The 27,560-nt window shown below is 34.1% G+C and overlaps 1 protein-coding gene across 1 annotated transcript in view; it reads left to right on the top strand.

The window, feature by feature from the left end:
* Positions 1 to 3,520: 3,520 nt before the first annotated feature.
* LOC126970491 (5-hydroxytryptamine receptor-like) overlaps positions 3,521 to 27,560 on the top strand; it is a 46,977-nt gene continuing 22,937 nt past the window's right edge. The window contains exon 1 of the mRNA XM_050816428.1: positions 3,521 to 3,778. The gene's annotated coding sequence lies outside the window, so the exon portion shown is untranslated. The remainder of the gene's footprint in view (positions 3,779 to 27,560) is intronic.

Below are 27,560 nucleotides of genomic sequence, written 5' to 3'. Positions count from 1 at the left end.
AGCAATACACTTACCACTGCCAAGGGACATTATCACAGACGAGACATGGCTGAAACTTTTATCTAAAATCTCGATGTTTCGTGTTTCTATAATAGTTTGCCTCGAACTCTTAAGATCACAGATTTATTTTCAGTAAATTCATAACATTTTGTTGACTACTAAGCTTGAGGTCCCGGGTTCAATTCCCGGTAGGTGCAATCATTTATATGATGAATATGGATGTTTGTTTCCGAGTCATGGATGTTTATGTGTATTTATGTATGTTTAAGTAAGTATATTGTATTAAATATATCGTTTTCTTTGTACCAATAGTACACATGACTATGCCTAGTTTGGGGCATGATAATTTGTGTAAAAGTGTGTCAATATTATTATTATTATATTTAGGTTCAAAAACGATAACAAGCAGAAAATGTACATAATATATAAAATTTCCAATCGTCATAAAATTATAAAACTAGACACAACACAATATAATATATTTTTTTTTAAATTGATATTGAATTTTTATTAAATTTATTAGCGCTATCAATCTCATAGTATTTATTAGTATAATTTTCATAATAGTATAATCCCAAATAATAAATGTTAATATTAAATAGAAAAAAATATTAATAAGAGATTTATTTCCTGAACTTAATGGAAAATATTACGAGAGTGAAAGTCGGACGGTACAAAAGAAAATACGTGTTCACGTAAATCACATGGCTGGGACATATCCTCATACCGATTTTTTTATCTTTGGGCACTTGATGTAGTTCACAAAAATTAACAGTTAAACAAGTCAGTGCTGTGAACTGGTATCTATATCACCTAACGGTACTATCTAATGGTAAAAAAGAGTTGGTACGAAATAATTCACAACCAAGCTCGCAACTATTAGTAACCATCCCAATTGTAAATTACGATACATAATGTTTACCAAACAACAAAAGTGATACTCACGGGCATACAGGAAAGAAAAGACTAACAGAAATCAAGGTCGGCAGGGTATTTGGTGCGAGACACAAAGGGAAAATGGAGCCAGGCATTGACGGAATGGTATCCAAGGGATGGCAAGTGACATAGAGGAAGACGGATTACTAGATGAGAATATGAAATTAAGTTATGGAAGAAGAGTCACACGAGATAGAAAGCAATGAAAATCTTTAGAGGCCTACCTTTGCCACGTGGCACGCCGAAATTAGGGATATCTTGTAAATTTAGTTTGACTATTATTGTAGTTAGTTTTAGAATAAAAGGGCTTATTATTATTATTTATGTATTTTGTAAGTGTTAATTCCATTATAGATGTTCCAGAACCATAAGGTTTATTTATGAGTGGACTAGTAAATTAAAAAGAAAGTTCAGTAGAATCGCCATGAAAAGTAAGAAAGAATATTTCACACGGAGTCATGTTTACCCATTATGATCCAGTATTTTTAACTGCTTTGAATGGGTATACCTTCATTTGATAATTTCTCCCCACCCACTCCCCACTCTCACTTGTGCGACCCGACTTGTATTCGATTTCAAGATTCGGCAAATAATCGAATCTACACTTGCTTGTATCGTATGAACATAAGTATTGAACACGCTATGCGACTGCACCGGATCTTACATTTTACACGGCTGGATCGGTTTGTAGTCGACAAATTGGATGTCAACTTCAGCAAGATTCGGTGCTTTTTCCGTCTCATGAAATTCAATGCATGTGTAAACTCGTGTATTGAAATACTGTTGCAACTAAATAGAATTTTGAAAAAATCGTTAACAACACACGCCGAAGTGTGAACGTACACTTATTTTTAGTTCTACTTTAGTATGATCTTAACAATTTTGATGACAATAGAAGGATATCCATTATCCAAGTACGCAGGGTTTTAAGTGGATTAAACGGTTAACAATAGTAGTTCATCGGCAGCATGTCATCTCCCTAAGTGGTTCGTGGAATCTTTACGCCATACGGAATATGAAAACTCGCGTTCCTGTCTCATACCAACAGTAATGATAAGAACGCAACTTCTGACGTTTTGACTCTAATTTCTTAGCGAACGGGCTTTGTTACGTGGAATTTATGTGCAAGGATATTTAAATTGGTAAATGTTGAAAGTTTTTGTAAATTATGTCCTTAAATATTTTAAAAAAATTGTAGGGCCGTATTATGTAGATATTTGAATGACTTCAAATATTTTGTAACTTTCTAATTATTAATGTAGTAGATTTTTTTTATGTAAGAGGCATATTTTTAGGTTTTTCCAACCTAAAAAAAACCAAATCATCCCAACGATAGAAATCTAAATAAGAAAGTAATAGAAATGTTATAGGTGCTGGTTACTTGTGGGACGACTGTAGCCGTATATGTACATACATTATATTGCTACGCACGCTTGCAACGCTCCGGATATTGAGTGACGTGTGCTTTAATGGTGTACAGAATACAGATGGCAGTACAAATAAATTAAGAGTCCCCTAATGAAAAAAAATTGTCATATATTTTATTTAAAAGACAGCAGCTTAGTTAAAAAAAACATACCTACCGATCAAATATTTTTTTTTGGTTGGTAGATATTAGTAGATTGTGAAACAGTATCAGCCACTAGATAGGTATAATGAAATACATCATAATATTATCGAGTTATTCACGTCCGTTTCGATTAATACTAAATCACTACTACTAGCTGGTGATCCAAGGTACATATTTATCTCATTGCTAGTATCTTCTAAGTAAGATTTTTATGTTCTAAGCCGAAACACATAAGTACAATTATAGTTCTACAAAGCGCAAAAAAATAATGTTGGGAGAGTTTCTTGCGCTACCACAGCATTCATAGTTTAAATAAATCAATTTTAGTATATTAGAAATGGAATTAAAAAGAATTCTAAAGGAATCAATTTTGAGAGAATAAATGCCTTTTATGCCTTTACTGCTATTTAAAAACTAAAACAATAGTAATGATAATGAAAGATAGTTAAAAGATAAGTTACGCTATGAAAGTTTGATCACGTGCAATACATTTTTTTTATGATAATAAGGGACGAGACGAGCAGGACGTTCAGCTGATGGTACTTGATACACCATGCCCATTACAATGCAGTGCCGCTCAGGATCCTCAAAAAAAACGAAAATTCTGAGCGGCACTACAATTGCGCTCGTCACCTTAAGACATAAGATGTTAAGCCTCATTTGCCCAGTAATTTCAGTAGCTACGGCGCCCTTCAAACCGAAACACAGTAATACTTACACATTACTGCTTCCCGGCAGAAATAGGCGCCGTTGTGGTAACCATAATCTAGCCGGCTTTCTGTGCGAAGGAGCCTCCCACTGTAAATGTAAATGTACATGTGAATATAGACATGTAGATTAAAATAAACTGCCTATAGAGTGGCCACGATTACTGAATTTGAAATCGTTGTTTGGTGACGTCATTGTTCTATCGGGTGGTCGCGGGACTAGGCGGGAGGGGGGAGGAGACGTTTACGGCGCGCGCCGACGGCGAAGTCCCGTCAGAGTTTCGCCGCTCACATAATATCTGTTGATTTGTAGCGCGCTGAACGCGGAAACTGTGCACGACAATCGCCGCCCGCCCTAACATACGTAAACAAAACACGCGACCCTTGTATACCGGTCACGGTCAGCTTGTGCCGATATTTAAATTCTGTGAAATTAATTGTTTTCTGTGACAAGTTCTTGCAGACAGGGGTAAACGGCCCGACGAACGCCCACAGACTATAGTAAATAGTGTCCTGACTACTACGATTACACACACTATAAGATGCATCGTAAATTAAAAAATAGGTAGGTTTGTTTATAGTATATTATAACATATTATTTTATTTAAAAGTTAGCTTAAATAAATTTATGCGTGATGTATTATGAACTAATTAATTGAATCTTAAGACGTATAATTGTAAAAAACGAGAAATTCAATTAATAATATATCTAAAATAGGATTTACAAAGAAGGACACCATTATATTTGTTAATTATTGCTTTATATAATCATAATAAGGTTAATGTTCTTGATATTGTCTGTAAAACTGTATCAGGATAAAACAGGATCGAAAGTCGTTTCTGCAAAAATACACGTTTTAAGATTACTACGCAACGTTGGTTTAATAGTATATTGATTATTCTTAGACGTAGGCTTTTTAAAATAATTTATGTACGTTACCTGAAAAACAATTGAAACTTAATTTATTCGTGACAAGTAGTGGCTATAGTAGTAAATCAGAAAGTGACGAATGGCTTAAATATCCTGATTGCACGTTAGAAAATTAATTAACTATTGCCAGATATTTGGTTGGTATGTACTAAGGTAAATAAATATTATGAAACATACAATTTTAAAAGTTCTAATCACGTGGTATAAATATTAAATTAATACTTAGTGAAATAGGTAATAATTCAAGATTCTGGTGTATATTAATAACGTCGGCTTTCTTTGTGTTCTCGGTACATCGGCACTGTTTCAAGTGTCATATTCGCGGGTTTTTTATTTTTGTTAAGTTTGTACTTATATTTTTTCTAGAAATTAATCAGGTGATTTAAGGCTTGGGACCAAGCCCTGAGGAATCGAGTGGAGGTAGATTTCCTCTCTCGCACAAGATCGCCATAGTTTCAATTTAGAATTAGAAGCATCTTTAATTTATTACAAACATAATACAATTTTATTTACAAAACTAACAAAACTATGTCATGTTAAATAGTATTGGTGTACAATTAATAAATTTTCATATATATTGAATAATTAGCATGGCTCCAACTGTAAAGGTTAGGGGTATTTTGGTGATTATTTTGTCGCACTGTCTATTAAAATAGAAATGTAAGGAAAACACGAATTTTCTTCTCATATTCTGTAGATATATAATATTTTTTTTTAAATACAAGGTTCATATAAACCGTTAAGAAATGGTTACAATTATGCGTTATTTTGGCTATTCCTTGGTATAGCGGCCTTTATCTACGAGCTTTTATACTCCGAACTCCTGTTATATCTGTTTTATAGGATTACATATATAATTAAAAAAAATTAAGCAATTGAATACATATTAACGTACACATACATATATTTGGAAGGTCACAGAGAGCTAGATATGGTGAAACTGATTAACGGCCGTTCCCAATATACTATCTACAGATAGAGATTAATTACTACCTTCTTCTGTCAATAATCTGAAGCTGTCCCAATAAGTCATTCTTATCGCCTTATATTGGGACGCGTGAATTGCAATTTCCATACAAACTTTATACCGCTGGTAAGCTATACGTCGTCCCATTGACAGACAGCGTGCACGGATAAGGTGAGTTACCATCGATAAGTTTATTGGGACAGAAAGGATTTTAATCTCAAGTAAGAGATAGACTGAATAATAGGAAAGGCCGTAAGTAGACCACAAATGGATAAGAGACATTTCGGATTAGCGTTAAAATTACTTATACGTTTTAAATATTATTTATAATTTTTATTTTTAAAATGGCACCGTCCTCAAAAAAGAGTTCTTAAAGTGAAGACTTCTTTAGCCGCGTTGGGCACTTTTTGGTAGGGGAAAATCTTATGGTTTCGCGTCACCGACATGCTCATGACTTCGCGATTTTCAACTTCAAATTCAAATATTTTTATTCAAAATAGGATTCAAAATCACTTATTTAACGTCAAAAACTACCACCCATTCAAAAGAGACTGCCTCAGACCTGAGAAGAATGGGCGCAAGAAACTCAACGGGCTTTTTTTTTCATATAAAAATATGGATAACAATGTGATAGCGTACAATAAACATTAACAATTAAAGAGCGTGAGGGTGTTCGCTTTATTCCCAGTCCGTGGTGTCATTAAGAAAATCGTTTATGCTATAGTAACATTTCCCACACAAACGTTTTTTACCAATCCTTTTAAATTTTGTAACACATTTGTTTTGTACATTTTCTGGGATCATATTGTACTTCTACAATATACATCGCCCAACAAAAGACTTACTAACTCGACCCAACCGAGTAGTAGGCATAACAAGTTTATGTTTATTTCTCGTGTTAACATTATGAATGTCACAGTTTCTAGGAAATTCCTCTATGTGATGTATTTACAGAACATTATCAAAATTGTATTGGGAAGCAACAGTCAAAATGTTTATTTCTTTAAATTTTTCTCTTAATGATTCTTTAGGACCTAGGTTATAAATCGCGCGAATAGCCCTCTTCTGCAGCACAAAGATGGTATTAATATCAGCCGCACTGCCCCATAACAATTTAAGATAAATAAATTATTAACAAAATAAATATATTTAGAAACTTTTTGGATGGGTGGAATCTCGTGAGTTCACGGCACCAAAATGCTTATAGCAGTATATCTACAGCTGACGTATTGTGCAAAATTTGTGCTGTATATCTTATAAGAGATATATACTATAGATATATACTTTACATAAATAGTTGTTTGATTAATATATTATCGAAACTAAGTTTGAATATAAATGGAAATTAATAATTTAATTGTTTTAAAACATTATGAAATTTCAAATTTTAATGCTAAAAGTTCTAAGGTGAAACAGGTTTCAAGTCGGTATAATTTATCGGTAAAACGTTTTTTACCCCTTTTAAAAGGAATCATGAGATTATCAGATTCGTTCTCACAATATTTCGCCGTCAATTCCGCCTTTCGTTGATGAAATTATTGCAGCTCTCCCTTTTGTTCTAAAAGGACAAACGGATAAAGCTCAAATGATGTTAAATAGTAAAGTGTTTCATAAGGGAGCAAAATAATATTTTTACGGTGAAGGCTTTTTAGAATCCATAGCACAGTGAGGGATTCTAGAGTAGAATCCGGGCGTAGCGTGGCATTCTTTAGTAGAATCCTGAACGTGGCAAGGGACTCTTTAGTAGAATCCCGAGCGTTGCGTGGCATTCTTTAGTAGAATCCTGAACGTGGCAAGGGACTCTTTAGTAGAATCCCGAGCGTTGCGAGGCATTCTTTAGTAGAATTCTGAACGTGGCATGGGACTCTTTAGTAGAATCCCGAGCGTTGCGAGGCATTCTTTAGTAGAATTCTGAACCTGGCAAGGGACTCTTTAGTAGAATCCCGAGCGTTGCGAGGCATTCTTTAGTAGAATTCTGAACGTGGCAAGGGACTCTTTAGTAGAATCCCGAGCGTTGCGAGGCATTCTTTAGTAGAATTCTGAACCTGGCAAGGGACTCTTTAGTAGGATCCCGAGCGTTGCGAGGCATTCTTTAGTAGAATTCTGAACGTGGCAAGGGACTCTTTAGTAGAATCCCGAGCGTTGCGAGGCATTCTTTAGTAGAATTCTGAACGTGGCAAGGGACTCTTTAGTAGAATCCCAAGCGTTGCGAGGCATTCTTTAGTAGAATTCTAACCTGGCAAGGGACTCTTTAGTAGAATCCCGAGAATTGCGAGGCATTCTTTAGTAGAATTCTGAACGTGGCAAGGGACTCTTTAGTAGAATACCCGAGCGTTGCGAGGCATTCTTTAATAGAATCCTGAACGTGGCAAGGGACTCTTTAGTAGAATCCCGAGCGTTGCGAGGCATTCTTTAGTAGAATTCTGAACCTGGCAAGGGACTCTTTAGTAGAATCCCGAGCGTTGCAAGGCATTCTTTAGTAGAATTCTGAACGTGGCAAGGGACTCTTTAGTAGAATCCCGAGCGTTGCGAGGCATTCTTTAGTAAAATTCTGAACATGGCAAGGGACTCTTTAGTAGAATCCTGAATATAGCGAGGTACTCTTTAGTAGAATCCTGAACATAGCGAGGGATTCAAAGTACGTCGCCCGAGACAAAAATATATTTTACGCACGAGTGATACACTCTACTTTTCATCACTCACTATGAGGAAACAAAAGGCGCCTCCTATTTTATTATAATTTCTTTATTTGATAAAACAAAGATTAACATCTTAATTGAAATTAAATAGTATCTAATAAAAAAACAACAAAAAGCTTATATTTACATTTGCGTCATTTTCGCAATTATAAAAATTTATTGTTATAGTTTTATTAGGAATACAGATTGTTGTAGATTTTATATTTTGCGTGTTTGAAATAATGTCCGAATCTGGCTCATTTTGATGAGAATCTGACGGTGAATCTGGTTGTTTGTTCTGTGGATCCATATAATTGAATGCTGCACATTGTTTAAAAGAAAAACTACATATGTAGAAAAAAGTTTACTCAAAAACTTCCGACTATTTTTTTTTATGGAATAGGAGGACAAACGAGCGTACGGGTCACCTGGTGTTAAGTGATCACCGCCGCCCACACTCTCTTGCAACACCAGAGGAATCACAAGAGCGTTGCCGGCCTTTAAGGAAGGCGTACGCGCTTTTCTTGAAGGTATCCATGTCGTATCGTCCCGGAAACACCGCACAAGGAAGCTCATTCCACAGCTTCGTAGTTGTTGGTTATAAGTACTTACCTATTACAATAAAACCGCAATTTCATACTTCTAGCCCTATTATTTCGTAGGTTAATCAAATTACGATTGAAATATGTCATTTGAATATACTTGTATAGTTTATATATTAGGAAATTGACTTGAGATGTCGCCCTTGCAAATCTAAGCAATTTGTTATGTTTTTAAAGTGATAACCCTCACTTCTAGGATTAATACACAAATAAAATTTGAAAACAAAATTTTTATGATCGATGCGGGACTCGAACCCACGACCTCTCGCGTTCCGTGTGGGTGTTCTTTCCAACAGAGCCCACCGTTCGAGTGACGTATCGTTGATAAAATCTTGTATGATTTGTTCAATTCTCATACTAAATGTTTAATGAGTGTTTAATAACAACATTTTGGACACTTCTCGTTTGACTTTTTTAAAAGTTATTAATGTCATTTTACTGATTATCTACAGATAGAGATAAATTGCTACTTTCTACTGTCAGTAATTAGCTCTCAATAATCTGAAGCTGTCCCAGTATACCCGATAAGTCATTCATATCGCCTTATAGTGGGACGCGTGAATTGCAATTTCCATACAAACTTCTATCGCTGGTAAGCTGTACGTCGTCACATTGATAGACAGCGTGTACGCATAAGGTGAGTTACCGTCGAGAAGTTTATTGGGACTGAAAAGTCAACGATAGTTACGATTTTTATCTCAAGGAAGAGATAGACTGAATATTGGGAAAGGCCGTAGGTAACGTCCTTTGGAAATCAGTTTAAAGTTTTTTGATATCTGTAATAGTTACAGGATAATCACCTAGTCACACTTGATGATTACACCTGTATATAAAATACCAGCAGGAAATTCTATCTAATACTTATTCTAAATACCTTAACTAATATATTTTAAATATATTCAACAAGGGAGCAACGTTCGTTTGTCTTGCAAATGACGAGTTAAATTGAATTGATTCTATGGCACAAGAAACAAAATTGTTAGCTCTCAAGTGAAGCACAAATTTTACAAGCGAAAAAAAGAATAAAAGATTAATGTAATAAATGTGTCATAATATATAAATCAAATCAACCAAGAGCGGCTCGAATCATCGACGATCAAATCATCTCTGCTCGGACTGATTCCAGCGGCCGAATTCCACCACCGGCCATTACGTCAAAATGCAAAATACCACCCGCATCACTTTGACGTCTGGCATTCCACACCCACGTGTTTTGCATGAAATTTCATGCCTCGCACAGCCAGTTTGTGGAAACAATTACCGACTACTGTTATCTTGAACCGATACGACTGAAGGAGCTTCAAGATAAGAGCATACCCCTACATTAAAGGCCGGCAACGCATCTCTTGACACCTGTTGTGTTGCAGATATCCATTAGTGGTTGCCTCACCACTCCCCATCCCCTGAGCCTCTTGCCCGTTTGCCCCCTCTTATATAAAAAAATATTTTATACATTTTAACAAAAAAAAAATAATAAAGCACGTAAAATATTTAGATCATTTATAAATATTACACATCTAGCTAGCTATTATATTATATGCACAAGTTACGCGAATATTTCGTGAAACACCGACACTTGGAAATGGTAATTCCTAGCGTTCTAAATTTAAAATGATCGATATTAAGTCTAACCTAACGAACAATTAATTATTGTTATGAATGAGAAATGACTTCGGCTCACTGGTTTTATGCAGCAAAGGCATCATTCGAGCTAGATATTATGGGAAAAAAATAATGTTACTATTTTTGACATTTATAGTATTTTTTTGAGGTTAAAGTATTTTTTTAGTTATTTGTCAGTGCTATGAAATAAGAATTGACAAAAGATCTATGACTGTAATTAAAACTGACTAACATGTGACTAATATACGTAGACACACGTCATTGTGACAATTTTGAGGTTATAAAGTTTTTTATGTGAACTTGCAATGATTATATTTTTTTGATGAAAAAGGCGTTGCTGTTTTACGTAGGTATTTAACTGAAGTTCTGTACAGCCATTGGTATGTACTGGTTATAACACTAGAAATAAGAGATTGCTTGGGAGATGTGGTAAAACCTGTGGAATCTGCTGTATTTCTTGGCATTACTTGATTCCAAATTGTAATGGGGCCCCCATATTGAAGGATTGGCGAATAGGCTTAGTTCTGCAGCATATGCGGTAAAGAAAATAAGACGGTTAACTGACATAGATACGGCGCGACTAGTATACTTTAGTTACTTTCATAGTATTATGTCCTATGGTATATTTTTATGGGGCAATGTGGCCGATCAGGAGCTATTCGCGCGATTTATAACCTAGGTCCTAAAGAATCATTAAGAGAAATATTTAAAGAAATAAACATTTTGACTGTTGCTTCTCAATACATTTTTAATAAAGTTCTGTATGTTCATAAGCACATTGAGGAATTTTCTAGAAACTGTGACATTCATAATGTTAACACGAGGAACAAACATAAACTTGTTATGCCTATTACTCGGTTGGGTCGAGTTAGTAAGTGTTTTGTTGGGCGATGTATATGCTTCTACAATATAATCCCAGAATTTGTACAAAACAAATGTGTTACGAAATTTAAAAGAATTGTTAAAAAACGTTTGTGTGGGAAAGGTTACTATAGCATAAACGATTTTCTTAATGACACCACGGAATGGGAAGAAAGCGAACACCCTCAGGCTCTTTTATTATTAATGTTTATTGTACGATATCATATTGTAATCCATATTTTTATATTTAAAAAAAGCCAGCTGAGTTTCTTGCGCCCATTCTTCTCAGGTCTGAGGCAGTCTCTTTTGAATGGGTGGTAGTTTTTGAAGTTCAATAAGTGATTATGAATCATATTTTGAATAAAAATATTTGAATTTGAATTTGAATAATTCTAGTAGGCTTCATAAAATACATATCAAATAGCTTTAAGGGTAAATGTATACACTTTTCTTATAGAGTCCCAGACACTGTTTGGGCATTCTCTATAAATAAATTTAAATGTTTTACTAAAAAATGCCTCTGTCGTAAATCCTACTACGAGTACTCCATCGCTGAACATCTATGTGATCCGACAGCCAGGTCTACTATAATGATTATTTTATAGCAATAGCAATGATGAAGTACAATATTGTATATTTTTATTAAAAAGAGAGCAAAAAAAGAATTCTGGGAGAGTTTCCTGCGCCGCTTCTACTCTCTCAGAGCGCCATTTTATTTCCGAAGCGGTAGTAGTATCTAGTATATTAGAAATGACATCAAAAAGAATTCTAAAGGAATCAATTTTGAGAAAATAAATGCCTTTTATGCCTTTTTATAAGCCCAACATAAACTTCGCCTTATATCACAACAGTCTAGATTTACAACTTAGTTAATTTACTAGTCAGTAAAACTCCGGCAGCTAGGAAGTTCTAATAGACTCTGATTCTATGAAATTACTTTCTCACGACAATGATAATTAATTAAACTAAGAAAGTAATTCTAATAATGTTGCCAGCCAACACGACCATGATTTATCGTCTTTGTTTGTTTCGCTTAGCGAGGATTTTATGACGTTACAACGTTGAAATGTACAATTATTTTAATGTTTGAACAGCTGAAGCCGTTGTGATTATTTTAGATGAATTTAATTTATTGTTTCTTTATTATTTCTGAACTATCTGAATCTGCATAAAACTAACTCAGCTATATATTAAAATTATTTGTTATGTTTTTAAAGTGATAACCCTCACTTCTAGGATGAATACACAAATAAAATTTGAAAAACAAAATTTTATGAACGTTGCGGCACTCAAACCCTTACCAACTTTGTTCAACTCTCAGGAACGGAAAAGGTCGTGGGTTCGAGTCCCGCATCGTTCATACAATTTTTTTTTCAAATGTTATTATTGTTTTCATGTTATCATATCCACAATATGGCCATTTGCATTCGCACAACAACCAGGTGCGTCATAATTTAATTATTCTACAGAGAACAGCACGCGTTGAAGCTAAGCATACAATGTTGAACAGGCACATAAATTGAATTTGGGATGAACTATGACGTACCAAGGGTTGTTAACTGCTAACAGCAGACATCTATTGTATTGAGTTCCAAACAGTGGTGGAATTACTAACAGTGTGATAGTCCTGACTCGTCAATTCATCTTCACCATAATTGCTATATGATTCACAACTTACGTCATGGTGTCGAATTTGCGTGTCGTTGTGCTAGCTCATATTCACTCTGATAATTTTACCCTTACGTGGTAAAAGAAGTGTTTTTTACGACAAATAAGGGACGAGACGAGCAGGACGTTCAGATAATGGTAATTACCAACCTACCCATTACAATGCAGTGCCGCCCAGGATTCTTGAAAAACCCCAAAAATTCTGAATGGAACTACAATTGCGCTCGTTACTTTGAGACGTAAAATGTTAAGTCTCATTTGCCCAGTAATTTCACAAGCTACTGCGCCCTTCAGACCGAAACAATAATGTTTACTTACACATTACTCCTTCATGGCAAAAATAGGTGCCGTTGTGGTATCCATAATATAGCCGCATTCACTGGTAAAGAAGTATAATAATAATATGTTATGTTTGGAAAGTGATAACCCTCACTTCTAGGATTAATACACAAATAAAATTTGAAAAACAATATTTTATGAACGATGCGGGACTCGAACCCAAGACCTCCGGCGTTCCGTGTCGGTGATCTAACCAACTGAGCTGACCGTTCGAGACCTCGTCATAAAATTCTGTTTGCTTTGTTCAACTCTTAGGTTGTGGCTTCAGAGTTGTGGTTCAGAGTTTATTTAAGTATAATAATTTAAAAAAGTGTTTGAATTTGGCAGTATTAAACGGTAATTTCATATTGATATTATAAATATTTGTGTATTTTTGAAAAGTAAGACTATTTGATATTAATTTAAATGAATTAAATGTAAATTAGGTCGGTGAACGAAATTTCACTTAAGAAACTTCAAAACTAATTTGGGTGAGCCATTTTAAGCCTCCTATTTTGGTGAGAATATTAAACTTTTAGAAATTCATCAATCTATCACGAAGTATTGAATGCTAAATAATAAGAGATGTCTTTGTCGATGTTTACAAATGAAAAGACTGAATAAATATTCAATTAATAATTATAACATTGAAGCTATCCGAGGATGAAATCTCTTGGAATTCTTTATTTCAGATCATTTCGTCCATAGTAAGGTTATTCTAAATAAAAATTTGCTAAAAACTATACAGTCATTGGTAAGGGGTTTGGAGCCCAGAATATTAAGAAGTAATCATATTTATTGCAACAAGTTCAAGTTGCTTTGGTCGGTTAACGATTAATCAACTCAAATCATATCCTTTCTTATATAAAAAACATAAATCCAATAATAAGTACATATTACACAAAATGTACAATTATAAGTAACAAATTAAACAAGTTTGACGACCCATATAGCCCAGTGGTTAGTGACCCTGCCTATTGAGCTAGAGGACCCGGGTTCGAATCCCGGTATGTGCAAACATTTATATGATTAATATTATTGTTTGTTTCCGAGTCATGGATGTTTATATGTACTTATGTATGTTTAAGTAAGTATATTGTATCAAATATATCATTGTCTTGTAACCATAGTACAGGTAATGCCTAGTTTGGGGCATGATAATTTGTGTAAAAATGTGTCAGTGTTAGTATAAGTAAAATTTTTAATTAACAATGTTAAGGGATACTCGAATCGTTAATGAATGAAAGTTATTTACTATAAGAATTATCGATTAATTTGTATTAATCATTACTTTGTATCTTACTTACTTTGTATCAATCGATTAGATACAAAATTAATTGCAAGAGAAAGTTTGCAATTATCTAGTGCGAATAGATAAAAAGTAAGTCAGATACAATACTATATATACGCACTAACATTTAGATAAATATAATGTTTTTCGGAATTACTAGAAAGGAAAATAAATAAATTTCATAACAAAATAATTTACTTATTATTATTGAACTTATAATGTAATTTTTTATTTATTACGCTATTGTCTGTTGGCTCTTGACTGTTACCTCTCAATATATTCTTGATAATGTTATGTATGTACATAATTGAATTTGCTACAAGCTGTTATAACCATAATGCTAACACAAAGAACATGCATAAAATAATAATGCCTACTACTCGGCTGAGTCGAGTAAGTGTGTCTTTTGTGGGGCGTTGTATATGATTTTACAATAAGATCCCAGATAATGTTCAAACAAATGTATTACGATATTAAAAAGAGTTGTTAAAAAACGTTTTGTGTGGTAAAGGTTACTATAACATAAATGACTTGCTTAATGATACCACTGATTGGGAATTGAGCGACCGCCCACAGGCTAAAATAATAAATAAATGCTTAAATAATAAATTTTATTCCATGATTTTAATCATATTATATAAAAAAAGAAGCCCGCTGAGTTTGTTGCGCCCGTTCTTCTCAGATCCGAGGCATACCTTTTGGAATGATTTTATATCTTATTTTGATTAAAAATATTTGAATTTGAATACTATATTATTAACCTTCAAATTACTAGAATAATATGGCTCAAAGTAATAAATTATTTTTTTCATATTTTGCTACGAAATATAAATTATGTGTTGCTAAATCACACTACACACAAGTTTCAGTTTTGGTTTGCATTTAAGAATGTTTACTTTAGAACAGTGTTTTACAATCTTATTAATTTCATGACAGCTCGAAAAATTCTAGCCACCCCCTTGTACGTTACATAAATAATTCGTAATTTAATTTTAAGATACTGATTTTATTCACAGTGTCGACTTGTTTTGGATGAAAAGAAAACAAGAATATCCAGAGGTTTCAAGGGAAATACCATTCGCCACTTCGTATCTGTGTAAACTGAAATTCTCTCTAATGGTGGACATTAAAACTAAAAGGATAAATAGACTTCAATTGGAAACTGATTTGATACTTAAAATTTAAAAAATAGCACCACAATTTGATAATTTTTTGTAACTTAAACTAGGCCATAAGTCTCATTAAAATTTTTACTATAGCCTACCTTGCTTTTTTCCTTCTGCCGGCAACCCCCCAAGTAAGGTTTCCTTACTAGGGGTCGGGACTCGCAGATTCAAATTAATTTATTATTATTTTTATTTAAAATAGTCTCTGTATTAAAAAGTAATATTTATTGAAAGTCAAAAACTACCATCCATTCCAAAAAAGTATTGAAAAACACTGCTTTAGCAGATTACTTTTCGCAATAACCTCAATTTTTGTCTCATTTGTATCTGGGCAGGATCGAAATTAAATCTACATTTCCAAATCATCCGCCACACACATGTGTGGCGTACAATACATATTCAAATAAACTTTAACCAGATATCTGATGTCAGAATGCCCACACGAAAATCAAAAAATAAGACGCGGGAACCGTTGAAACCATCTCAGATCTAATAAAAGAGATTTTAACCTTGTCACTGGAATCCACGAGCGAGATTGGCAAAGCGTTCAAAGCACAAGCTCAAGTTGCTGGTTTCCGATATCGGAAATATATTATTATCACATTTATTGTAATTACATCACCGCAACACTACTTTGAGCGAGTTGCGGCTTGTAAGAGAGTATTGCAGATTGTTTTATGAATAATTCTATTTGTGCTCTTACATTGCTTTCATGTTGATGTGCTTAAAGGTTGAAATTAACATTTGCAAGTGAGTTTATACATTTTATGCTTTCAATACACAATGCAATGTTTATCGTTCTGATGTATATAAGTAGAGCTGCCAACAAAAATAAATATATGACGATTGATACTGGCAAGTGGCACTGTATAAATACTACACAATTGTAACGAACATTGATTCACAGTTTTGAATTATTAAGTCACAGTGCGAATTCGTTTTTTGACCTAATTTTTTTTATATAGAGTTTTGTGATGATGATATAGAAAATAGCGTGTTATTTTCGAGTAAAACTGAGGGTTGACGGAATTTTTCAAGTAAAATTTAGAATATTTTTTGTTCGAATTCAAATTGAAATTCCAATATTTTTATTCAAAATAAGATTTAAGTCACTTATTATCAAAAACTTCATCATATAATTTACCTTAGAGTAACCACACCACACAAACGTTTTTTAACAATTTATTGAATATCAAAACAGATCGGTTTTTTACATTTTCTGGGATCATTTTGTAAAAGCATATAACATATAACATGTTACATCGTCCAACAAAAGATTCACTCGACTTAACCAAATGGTAGGCATACCATAATAGGTTGCAATTATCATAGTTTCTAGTAAATTTGCCAATATCTTTTTCTATATAAATAACATTATCAAGAATATATTGAGATGCAACAGTTATATTTTTTTTTCTTCACGATTATTTAGGATCTACGCTATAAAAGCCCTCTTCTGCAACACCAAGATCGTATTAAAATCGGCTACACTGCCCCATATCAATTACCATAGAATTTAATAAGTACTATGAAAATAATTAATATAAACTAGTCCCGCCGTATATAAGTTTGTCAATAATAGTCTAAGCTTTTTAACCGCACATGCAAATTGAATAATAAATAGAAAATTGAAATAAGTCAAGTAATCTCTAATTTTTTAGAAAATTTATTGAATTAGGCGTTACTTTGCGGAAATCCATAATCATACAAATGATTTAAGTTTTCTTTAGTGTTAATTCTGCCAATATTTGTTTTTAAAACAATTCGACACGTGTTTCGCCTCTACACGAGGCGGAGACGCCAAAATGGCAACGCCAAAATCTGGCACGTGACTGCAGGCAGATTTTGGGACTTTGGGATTTTGAGACAACACGTCCTGAGGATGCCTCGTGTAGTATGTAGAGGCGACACACGTGTCGAATTGTTTTAAAAACAAATAATAATGGGCTTGATTATTTGGTGTTGCGTAGAGATGTGATTTCTCTCTGCATCTTCAACCGCATTTATCACCAGGTGTGCTCAGATTAGCTGTTTGGTTGATATCAACACCCAAATTCCACCACCGGACATTACGTCAGAATGCTATATTCCACCCTCATCACGATGACGTCTGGCATTCTCAAAGTCTTGGCTCGCTCTGCCACTTTGTGGAATCAATGACCGGCTGCTGTTTTCTCGAACCGATACAATTCAGGGACCTTCAAGCATAGAGCATACTACTATCTTAAGCCCAGAAACACATCTCATGACCCTTGGTGTGGCAGATATCCATGAGCGGTTGCCTCACCACTCCCCATCCCGTCTCATTGCCCGTTTGCCCCCTCTTATATAAAAAAGTCATCGCTAAGCAATTTGTTATTTTAAGTGATTACACTCACTTTTGGGATAAAATATTCAAATTTCAATTGGGACGATGTGTAATCAGAATCCGCTTCTCTGGAGATTACGCCTTAACTAGTATATTAATCCCAGATGTGAGGCAAATTATAAATAACATTTAGTTTCGTTGATAATATTAATACAGTAACTAGCCGTTCCCGTCCGCTTCGCTGTGCGAATTTTAAAAGGAAGGAACATTGTAATTCGAAAAATAAGTAGCCATAAGCCATCTAGGATTAATTCCGCATTGAATGGTGGTAATTTCATGTCGACACGATCAGCGATTTAGGCTTGAAAGAGCCTCAAACAAAGACCATTTTCATTATATAATATAGAAGAGTTACTAGTAATAACTAAGTAATATAATATTAATATATAATTAAGTACAATATATTTTTTTAATTACAATAAGGAGCGAGTCGTGCAGGACATTCAGCTGATGGTAATTTATACGCCCTGCCCATTACAATGTAGTGCCGCTCAGGATACTTGAAAATCCCATAAAATCTGATTGGCACTATAATAGCGCTCGTCTCCTTGAGACATAAGATGTTAAGTCTCGTTTGACCAGTATTTCACTAAGTACGGCATCCTTCAGACCGAAACACAATAATGCTTACACATTACGGCTACAGGGCATAAAGAGGCGCCAAGTAAATTTTAATTTAAATAAGTATATTCGAATATTATAATGTGAATATTTTAGAACGCCAGTCACCCGATAGGTCGATTCTTCAACTTTCACCACGGAGCCCTTCGGTTCGATTTTGGCCCCCCACGTAGGCACCAATGTGTTTTAGGTTTTCAAATTCATATGAGCGTTAAAAGGCATTTATTTTCTCAAAATTGATTCCTTTAGAACTCTTTTTGATGTCATTTCTAATATACTAGACACTACTACCGCTTCGGAAACAAATGACGCTCTGAGAGAGAAGAAGTGGCGAAAGAAACTCTCCCAGCATTATTTTTTTTTGCATTATTGGACTCTTTATGACGTCGGCAAGCGCATTGGTTGTGATTCTTCTGGTGGTGTGCGATCACGTACCATGAGATGACCCGTATTAGCTCGGTTATCCTATTCTTCTATAAAAAATATATTTTTAGTTATATTTTTAAATAAGACAAGTATTAACAAAAATAAACTATCACAGTATGTACTTAATTTAAATGTCATAAAGGAATTATTCAAAATTGATTACATTGGAAAACTTTTTTAATATTAATTCATAATACTTACACTGACATCGCACCGGAAACAAATTGCTTTTTGAGAGATAAAAAAAAAATAACAAAAACAATCGACTTCAAAAACACTATTCCAAAACAATATACAACAATAGATATAATATGCACTAAAAAGTATGAAAATAATTGCGTATTTTCATACAATGTAATTACTTAATATAATTCTAGTAACGATTATTGTTATTTTTTTGATTGTGTCCTCCCGCCGCGGCCCCGCTCTCGGCTTCTCACGTCGCGCTTGCGACTCAAGCACATCTCACCTATAACTATGTATGTAGTTACAAACCTACCTTGGTTGACACCGACTCCGAGATCTGGAAAGCTCTTGAAACATTGGGTTAACTAAAATAAAATTGTAACGTTTACGCAAAAATCTTCTAATGTAAAAACACAGTTACAATCGCACGCGTTTTAATCCTTTAAAAGTGTTTTATTTAAATGTGTAACACTCTCGTTAATCAAAGAAAATTGAACATTATTGTAGTTAATTAATCTATTGTTATTTGTCAAATTGTTGTTAGTTATATCAATCTATAATAGTTATTATCTTAGGGCTGATTTCACCATAGAACGAGATCAAAACAATTTGAACTAAATTAACAGGCGTAAACTTCTCGTTACGTAATTCACGGTAATTGAAGCTGTAAACTCGTTGTAAACGAATTTACAGCTCCAATTCGCATTTCGCTAAAACCAACTAAACGCAATTGTAGCCTGCGTTTAAGTGCTAACCGCAGAATTTGAGGTTTCACATATTTGATCGCGTTGAAGAGCTGTCACTGTCTCTGTTTTCTGTTGAATCTGTTCATATATCTTATATGTATAATACTAGTGGACCTGAAGGACGTTGTCCTGTACACACGTCTTAAATTTAAAAAATCGGTCCAGCCGTTAGGAGGAGTTCACTAACATACACATGAGCATACAAATTCACTGGAACACACAAAAAAAATCATCAAAATCGGCCCAGCCGTTTAGGAGGAGTTCAATTACAACAGACGCACAAAAGAAATATATATATTAAGATATTTATGGAATTGAGAATCTAAACCAATCTCAATTTCACTGGAATACACAAAAAATATTCAAAATTGGTCCAGCCGTTTAGGAGGTAGTTCGATTGTGAATCTAAACCATTGTGTGTCTTCTACCGCATTTATCACGGGGAGTGTTCCGAAGAGCTGTTTAACCTGATTCCTGCCGCCGAATTCCACCTTCGCACGACACGCCACAAATTAGGATATCATCCCCACCATCTGGATGTGTGGCGGTCCTCCACAGTGCGGTTTTCAAGGAGCTTTCTTCCACGTACTACTAAGCTGTCGAATGAGCTTCCTTGTGCGGTGTTTCCGGGACGATACGACATGGGTACCTTCAAAAAAAGCGCGTACATCTTCCTTAAAGGCCGGCAACGCTCTTGTGATTCCTCTGGTGTTGCAAGAGAATGTGGGCGGCGGTGATCACTTAACACCAGGTGACCTGTACGCTCGTTTGTCTTCCTATTACATAAAAAAAATTCTCGAATCCACCTGAAGACACACAGAAAATTTCATAAAAATCGGTCCAGCCGTTTAGGAGGAGTTAAGTTACAACAGACGCACAAAAGAAATATATATATTAAGATAATATTAGTAACAAAGGTGTTCAGAGAAGGCCCTGAGGGATGTGGCAGATATTGAGCGGGAATGGTGATCCGAAGGTTTGCAAGGTGCTCTTCAGATGTTAAGATTGCTCTTTTTAGTGCCTACTGCACCTCATTCTACACCTGCAGCCTGTGGACTGACTATACGCAAAGATTGTAGAGCACCATTCGGGTCTAGTACAACAATTCTTTCATGATGCTGTTAAGGCTCCCTCGCTATTGCAGCGCCTCAGCGATGTTTGCCGAAGCCCGTGTTGACAGTTTCTATGCAATAATGCCAAACAGAGGCACGTCACTGGTGCGCTGGGTCCACTGGTCAACCGCTGTTGTGAACTGCACGTTGCACACAGGGACTCAGGAATATGGAGGCTTTTGTTATTAATTATAATGTAAATTTCAATTGTATTAATAATTTATGTACTCATAATTATATCTGACTGTATTATGACATTTGAGTGGGCGATAGTATCCAAATAAAGAATTCAATTATTATTATATTATTCCTATCGTTGTCGCAATAGAAAAAATAGATATAAGAATCTCATTTTGATTTCGTTCATACCGCATATTCATTGATCACCGCCGACCACTTTCTGCAACACCAGAGGAATCAATATTGCTCTGTTGATCGGATCTCTCATGAATCGGTAACGAATAATTTAACCATGGTCTGGCCAGTGGGAGGCTCCTTTGCACAGTATGCCGGATAGATTATGGGCACCACAACGGCGCCTATTTTGCCGTGAAACAGTAATGTGTAAGCATTACTGTGAAATTACTGGGCAAATGAGACTGAACATTTTATGTCTCAAGGTGACGAGCGCAGTTGTAGTGCCACTCACAATTTTTGGGTCTTTCAAGAATCATGAGCGGCACTGCATTATAATGGGCAGGGCGTATCAATTACCATCAGCTGTACGTCCGGCTCGTGTCATCCCTTGTTTTCATAAAAAAACACTTAGTTTTGAAAATTTTGACAACTATCTATTTGATACATTCTATTGTTTATGACATTTTAACCCGGTTTTTGTGACTGCCCTTTAAGTGTATTGATCGCTTTGTCTTTAATCTCGATTAAATTATCAAGACTGGAATTTTTCATAATTTAAGTAAAACTGAGTTTTACTAAACTTAGTTTATAATGTCATTGGTGTGATCAGCGCTAAGTCCTAAAGTACCGTCTTAGTCTGATAATTTATTATAAAAGTTTAATTTTTACTAACCTTGACCAATTATATGTCTATTTTTTGCGGTCTATTCCTGATCATTGTTCGAAAATGGACTCATATGAAAACTTTATACACAATATGTCTTACCGTTGACATATTCTGTGAAGGTCGTGAAATGTAATATCTGAACTAGTTACGAAACAACAATAAACAACAACTTTTATTGGGACGCAGAAAATAAATATTATCTGTACACTGTTTCAAAGCTTTCATAGCCTGTCACGAAACAATATAACTTTGTTACCTTAAAAAGTACCAACATCCATATTAAAGGTTGACACCAAACATATGATTCGTTTAAATTAGACGCCTTCAAAAAAGATGTTTATCAAGTCGAGGATGTTTTGTTTATAGTGTAGTGCCTCTAGAACAGGTTTTTGAAACGTCATAGAGACTAGATTTATTTTAAAATTATTGGGTACTAGCCGTTTCATTCCGGGAAAGTCTGATCGCAGCGTATGCCTGCACAGATCGGCGTGATTTTAGCGCTCGCGCAGGATTCTGTCAATGCGTATTATTTTAGGTGTACCAATAGATTGCTTATAATTAGGATGATTTGAGTGAATGTATCTGAAAGTTATTGAAACAAGCTATAAGACAACGCAAAATAAACCATGCTATAAACAAAATAAGGGTCAGAACTTGGTGAGGGAATAATGTGCCGTACGGCACTCTCGGTTTTGGTGTGTCTGAAAAATCTAGTGCCCTGGGGCACTGCCGATTTCGGAAGCTTAGGAGGTATGGCAATAACAGTGATTTGTTAAATGTTTCAGGACGGTTATCAAATACCGTCATCAGGTGATACTATATCTATAAAAATCGTAAAAGAATATTTGCGAGAGGTCGCGGATTCGAGTCCCGCATCGTTCATAAAATATTTTTTGTGTAAAAGAATATTATTTATCTACACTAGTAAATGGAGAGCCGGTTTTTTTCTTCAGTTATACTGCGAAAACTACAGTACAAGCTTTTTATTCGCGGGGTATATTATGTTCTGTAAATATGCCGCGAATGTAGAACACGTGAATATGTAATGGGGAATTTATATGGGATTATAGGAGATACAATCCTAGGTGACAATATAAACAATAAATATATAAAAAATCAATTTTATTAAAGTTTTTAACCATGTTGATAAAATATTATCTGCAATCTAAGGTAATGTTATATTGTATGACGTAAGGTAATGTTAAAAGAATTATTTCTTTCCTGGCAGTTTTTAAAGCTCCCTCAATAGGTTGTAATAAGATCTAATTTACTTTTATACCAAACAATACCTATTGGAATCCACATGTACAGATTAGATCCGCGAATAAAGAAATCTTTAGCCGCGAATATAGGAATTGGGTCGCATTTTTTTAATCCTCGAATAGCGAAATCGCGAATGAAGGAAGCGCGAATAAGAAGCTTCTACTGTACTGAAGTTATTGGAATAATATTTATACCATAAGCTGCAGCGCGTTTCGGAGGTTTTAAGTAAATATATTGGTCATTACTTATCCGGAAATATATTATATAATATATAAATACCTATATATTCGCAACACAAATAATTCAATCCAAGACAAGGCAAAACAACGATTGCCGGGGCTAAATGGCGGGGGTACTACAAGGGTCTATTCTTGGACCCTTCCTCTTCCTAATTTATATAAATGATCTACCTAACCTAGTAGAAAAAAAATACAAGGTGGTATTGTTTGCGGATGACACTTCACTTATATTCAAAGTGAAACGAAGCCAAGTTTTATATGACGAAGTAAACAATGCTCTATCTGACATCGTGTACTGGTTTAGCGTCAAAAACTTATTGTTAAATAGTCATAAAACCAAATATATTAAATTCACCGCACCAAATGTCAAAAATGTAGATGCGAATATTTTATTAAATGGAGAGGTGGTAAAACCAGTGGAATCTGCTGTATTTCTTGGCATTACTCTTGATTCCAAATTGCAGTGGGGCCCCCATATTTAAGGATTGGCTAATAGGCTTAGTTCTGCAGCATATGCGGTTAAGAAAATTAGACAGTTAACTGACATAGATACGGCGAGATTAGTATACTTTAGTTATTTTCATAGTATTATGTCCTATGGTATATTGTTATGGCGCAGTGCAGCCGATATTAATACTATCTTTGTGCTGCAGAAGAGGGCTATTCGCACGATTTATAACCTAGGTCCTAAAGAATCATTAAGAGAAAAATTTAAAGAAATAAACATTTTGACTGTTGCTTCTAAATACATTTTTGATAATGTTCTGTATGTTCATAAGCACATTGAGGAATTTTCTAGAAACTGTGACATTCATAATGTTAACACGAGGAACAAACATAAACTTGTTATGCCTACTACTCGGTTGGGTCGAATTAGTAAGTCTTTTGTTGGGCGATGTATATGCTTCTACAATATGATCCCAGAAAATGTACAAAACAAATGTGTTACGAAATTTAAAAGAATTGTTAAAAAACGTTTGTGTGGGAAAGGTTATTATAGCATAAACGATTTTCTTAATGACACCACGGACAGGGAATAAAGCGAACACCCTCAGGCTCTTTAATTATAAATGTTTATTGTACGATATCACATTGTTATCCATATTTTATATTTAAAAAAAAAGCCTGCTGAGTTTCTTGCGCCCATTCTTCTCAGGTCTGAGGCAGTCTCTTTTGAATGGGTGGTAGTTTTTGACGTTCAATAAGTGATTTTAAATCCTATTTTGAATAAAAATATTTGAATTTGAATTTGAAATCACATACCATAGTGTGACAGCTTTTTGTTGCACTCGCAACATCATTTGCCTCGCAACATCAGTTGCATCATTATGAAAGAAGAATCAAATATCTGTCACCATGCCTATTATTACTAGTTAACCTCCAAGCCGAGCCCGAATAAATATTGCAATGCATTAATCGTTTGATATTTCACCGTAAGTCTAACTAAGGTACGTGCCTCGAATTAATTAATATTAAACTACAAGAGTGAATTATTGTTAGAGTTTATTAGAGCGACAGGTGTTTCGGAAGTTGGTTCAACTCGTACGCAATGTATTAGCAGTATTTCGTATTTCATCAAACATAATGAAACCTTTGATAAATGCGTCGAGAGCCCGACTGTAGATGTACTTATTGTGTTTCATTCAGGAAGGTGTAGCGATTAGTATTTTATTCTAATAACAATCCTTTATCAGCTAGGTACTAGCTATAGGTACAAATTGTTGTACAGAATTTCATTTGCGATGGTGTTTATGTGTTTTGTTAGATTTTTATAAATAAAGAATTAGTTATGTTTTAAAAGTGATAATCCTCACTTCTAGGATTAATACACAAATAAAATTTGAAAACATTATTTTATGAACCAGGGTTCGAGCCCCACATCGACAAATTTTTATATATTTGTGTATTAATCCTAGAAGTGAGGGTTATCACTTTAAAAACATAACAAATTGTTTAGTCTTACAAGAGCGCTATCTCAAGTCAATTTCCTAATATGCAAATATTGGGGTTGAGCAGGTTATCATCTGTAAAGTAGATCCTGTAGATGAAGCCACAACCTGAGAGTTGAATAAAGCATACAAAATTTTATGACGATACGTCACTCGAACGGTTAGCTCGGTTGGGAGAGCACTGGCACGGAACGCCAGAGGTCGTGGGTTCGAGCCCCGCATCATTCATTAAATTTGTTTTCAAATTTTATTTGCAAATTGTATAAACTTTATTTAATTACTTTCTCAATTTTATCTCAAATTTTTCAGTTAAGTTTCCAAAATAAATGCGCTCTGAGAGATAAGATGATCAAATAATGAAGATGGCGAATTTCAAAATATAAACATAGCGTTTAAAACATACAAAGAATCAATAAAAGTTTTCTTGCTGCTATAGAAAATATTTATTTTTTAGGAAGACCAACAGCTATTAGCTACCGTTATATGTTAATTTACATAACTGTGAGCCAATTATAGGTCTCCATCAGTAGTAAAATAAATATTAAGATTCTTTAAAAAAATTAAGTTTTTAATAATGTTGTACGGAACCTTTCGCGTACAAGTCCGACTCGCAATTTACAGGATTACCTGGCCGCTATCCCAAGAAATCGCCATATTTTGGCAATTAATTGTAACCATTTATTGACGGTTTATAAATAAAGCTTATTTTTTTTAAATAATTATATCTCTACAGAACATGGTATAAGAGGCCCTGCTCTAAAATGGATTGAAAGTTATTTAGCCGATAGACAACAAATTGTAGAAATAAATAACATAAATGAGAAACTGGAGATGACTACATACAAGTCACCCTATTTAATTAGTAAATTTGGAGTTCCTCAAGGAAGTCTTATGGGACCCTTACTGTTTTTAATTTATTTGAATGATTTACCCGATGTGGTTGACTATAACTGTGTATTATTTGCAGATGACATATCCATAATTATTCCTGACGAGCATAAAGCGATAAATAATTATAATATGACTATTAATAAAAATTTAGAAACTATATTGACATGGTTTAATGAGAATAATTTATTCGCTAATATGACAAAAACTAAATATATACAATTTTCTAATTATAAAACAATACATAAATCTCTAAATATAACACACAGTGACCTAACGATTAAAGAAACAAACACAATAAAATTTTTAGGCATTATATTAGATTGCAATTGTAACTGGAAAGCTCAATGTGATACAGTGGCAGGCAAAATAAATAAGTTCGTTTTCGCTTTAAGAAGGCTTAGACAAACTGTATCCTTTAATGCTGCACTTACTGCATACCACGGTTATATTGCGTCAGTTTTACGGTACGGGTTAATACTATGGGGAAACTCCACTAATATTTCAAATGTTTTTCTGGCACAAAAAAAATGTATAAGAGCTTTATGCAATGCCAGTCCTCTAGAATCGTGTAGACCATTATTCAAAAAGCACCGTCTGTTAACGCTTACTGGTCTATATATATTAGAAATTTGTATGTTCATTAAAAAACATGGTGAACTTTTTAAACCAGCAAAGGACTATTCCATATTAGGATTAAGAGATCCAACTCGCCTTCTGATGCCATACTGTAGAACAGCGCTTCATCAAAATAACGCAAATGTTATGTGTATTAGGGTATTTAACCACCTTCCAAAGAATATTAGAGAGATGCCTAAAACATTAATGCATAAAAAATTAAAATTATGGCTAATAGATAAATGCTTTTATAGTTAAAAAGAATTCTTTAGCCAAAAATAATAGTATTCAAATGTAATTTTTGAGAGGTACCTACAAACTAATGTTTATTTTATATTATCTCATTGAATTAAAGCTATGTAATGTGTATTAAGAACGTATAAGTATAAATTAAATATGATATTCCAATATTGACAATCAAATATTTGTATGCCGATATATTGGCGAATTGTGCTGTACACCAATTAATTGTTAACAACTATGTTACCACGATTCATACAAATAAATCATTTCATTTCATTTCATTTCAACATGAGAAGAAAATTAAATTTTCTTTACATTTCAATTTTTTATAGACAGTGCGAAAAAAACCCCTAACTTTTAAACAGTTGGAGCCATGCTAATCATTTCAATCTAGATAAAAATTGTATGAAAATTTATTAATTGTACTCTAATACTATATAACATGACATAGATTTGTTAGATTTCTAAAGGGAATTGTATTATGTTTGTAATAAATTTAAAATGCTTCTAAATCTGAATTAAAACTATGGCGATCTTGTGCGAGAGAGGTTATCTAGCT

This window comes from Leptidea sinapis, chromosome 21 (assembly GCF_905404315.1).
Source record: "Leptidea sinapis chromosome 21, ilLepSina1.1, whole genome shotgun sequence".
Taxonomy (NCBI): domain Eukaryota; kingdom Metazoa; phylum Arthropoda; class Insecta; order Lepidoptera; family Pieridae; genus Leptidea; species Leptidea sinapis.
This window is presented reverse-complemented; position numbering and strand designations above follow the sequence as displayed.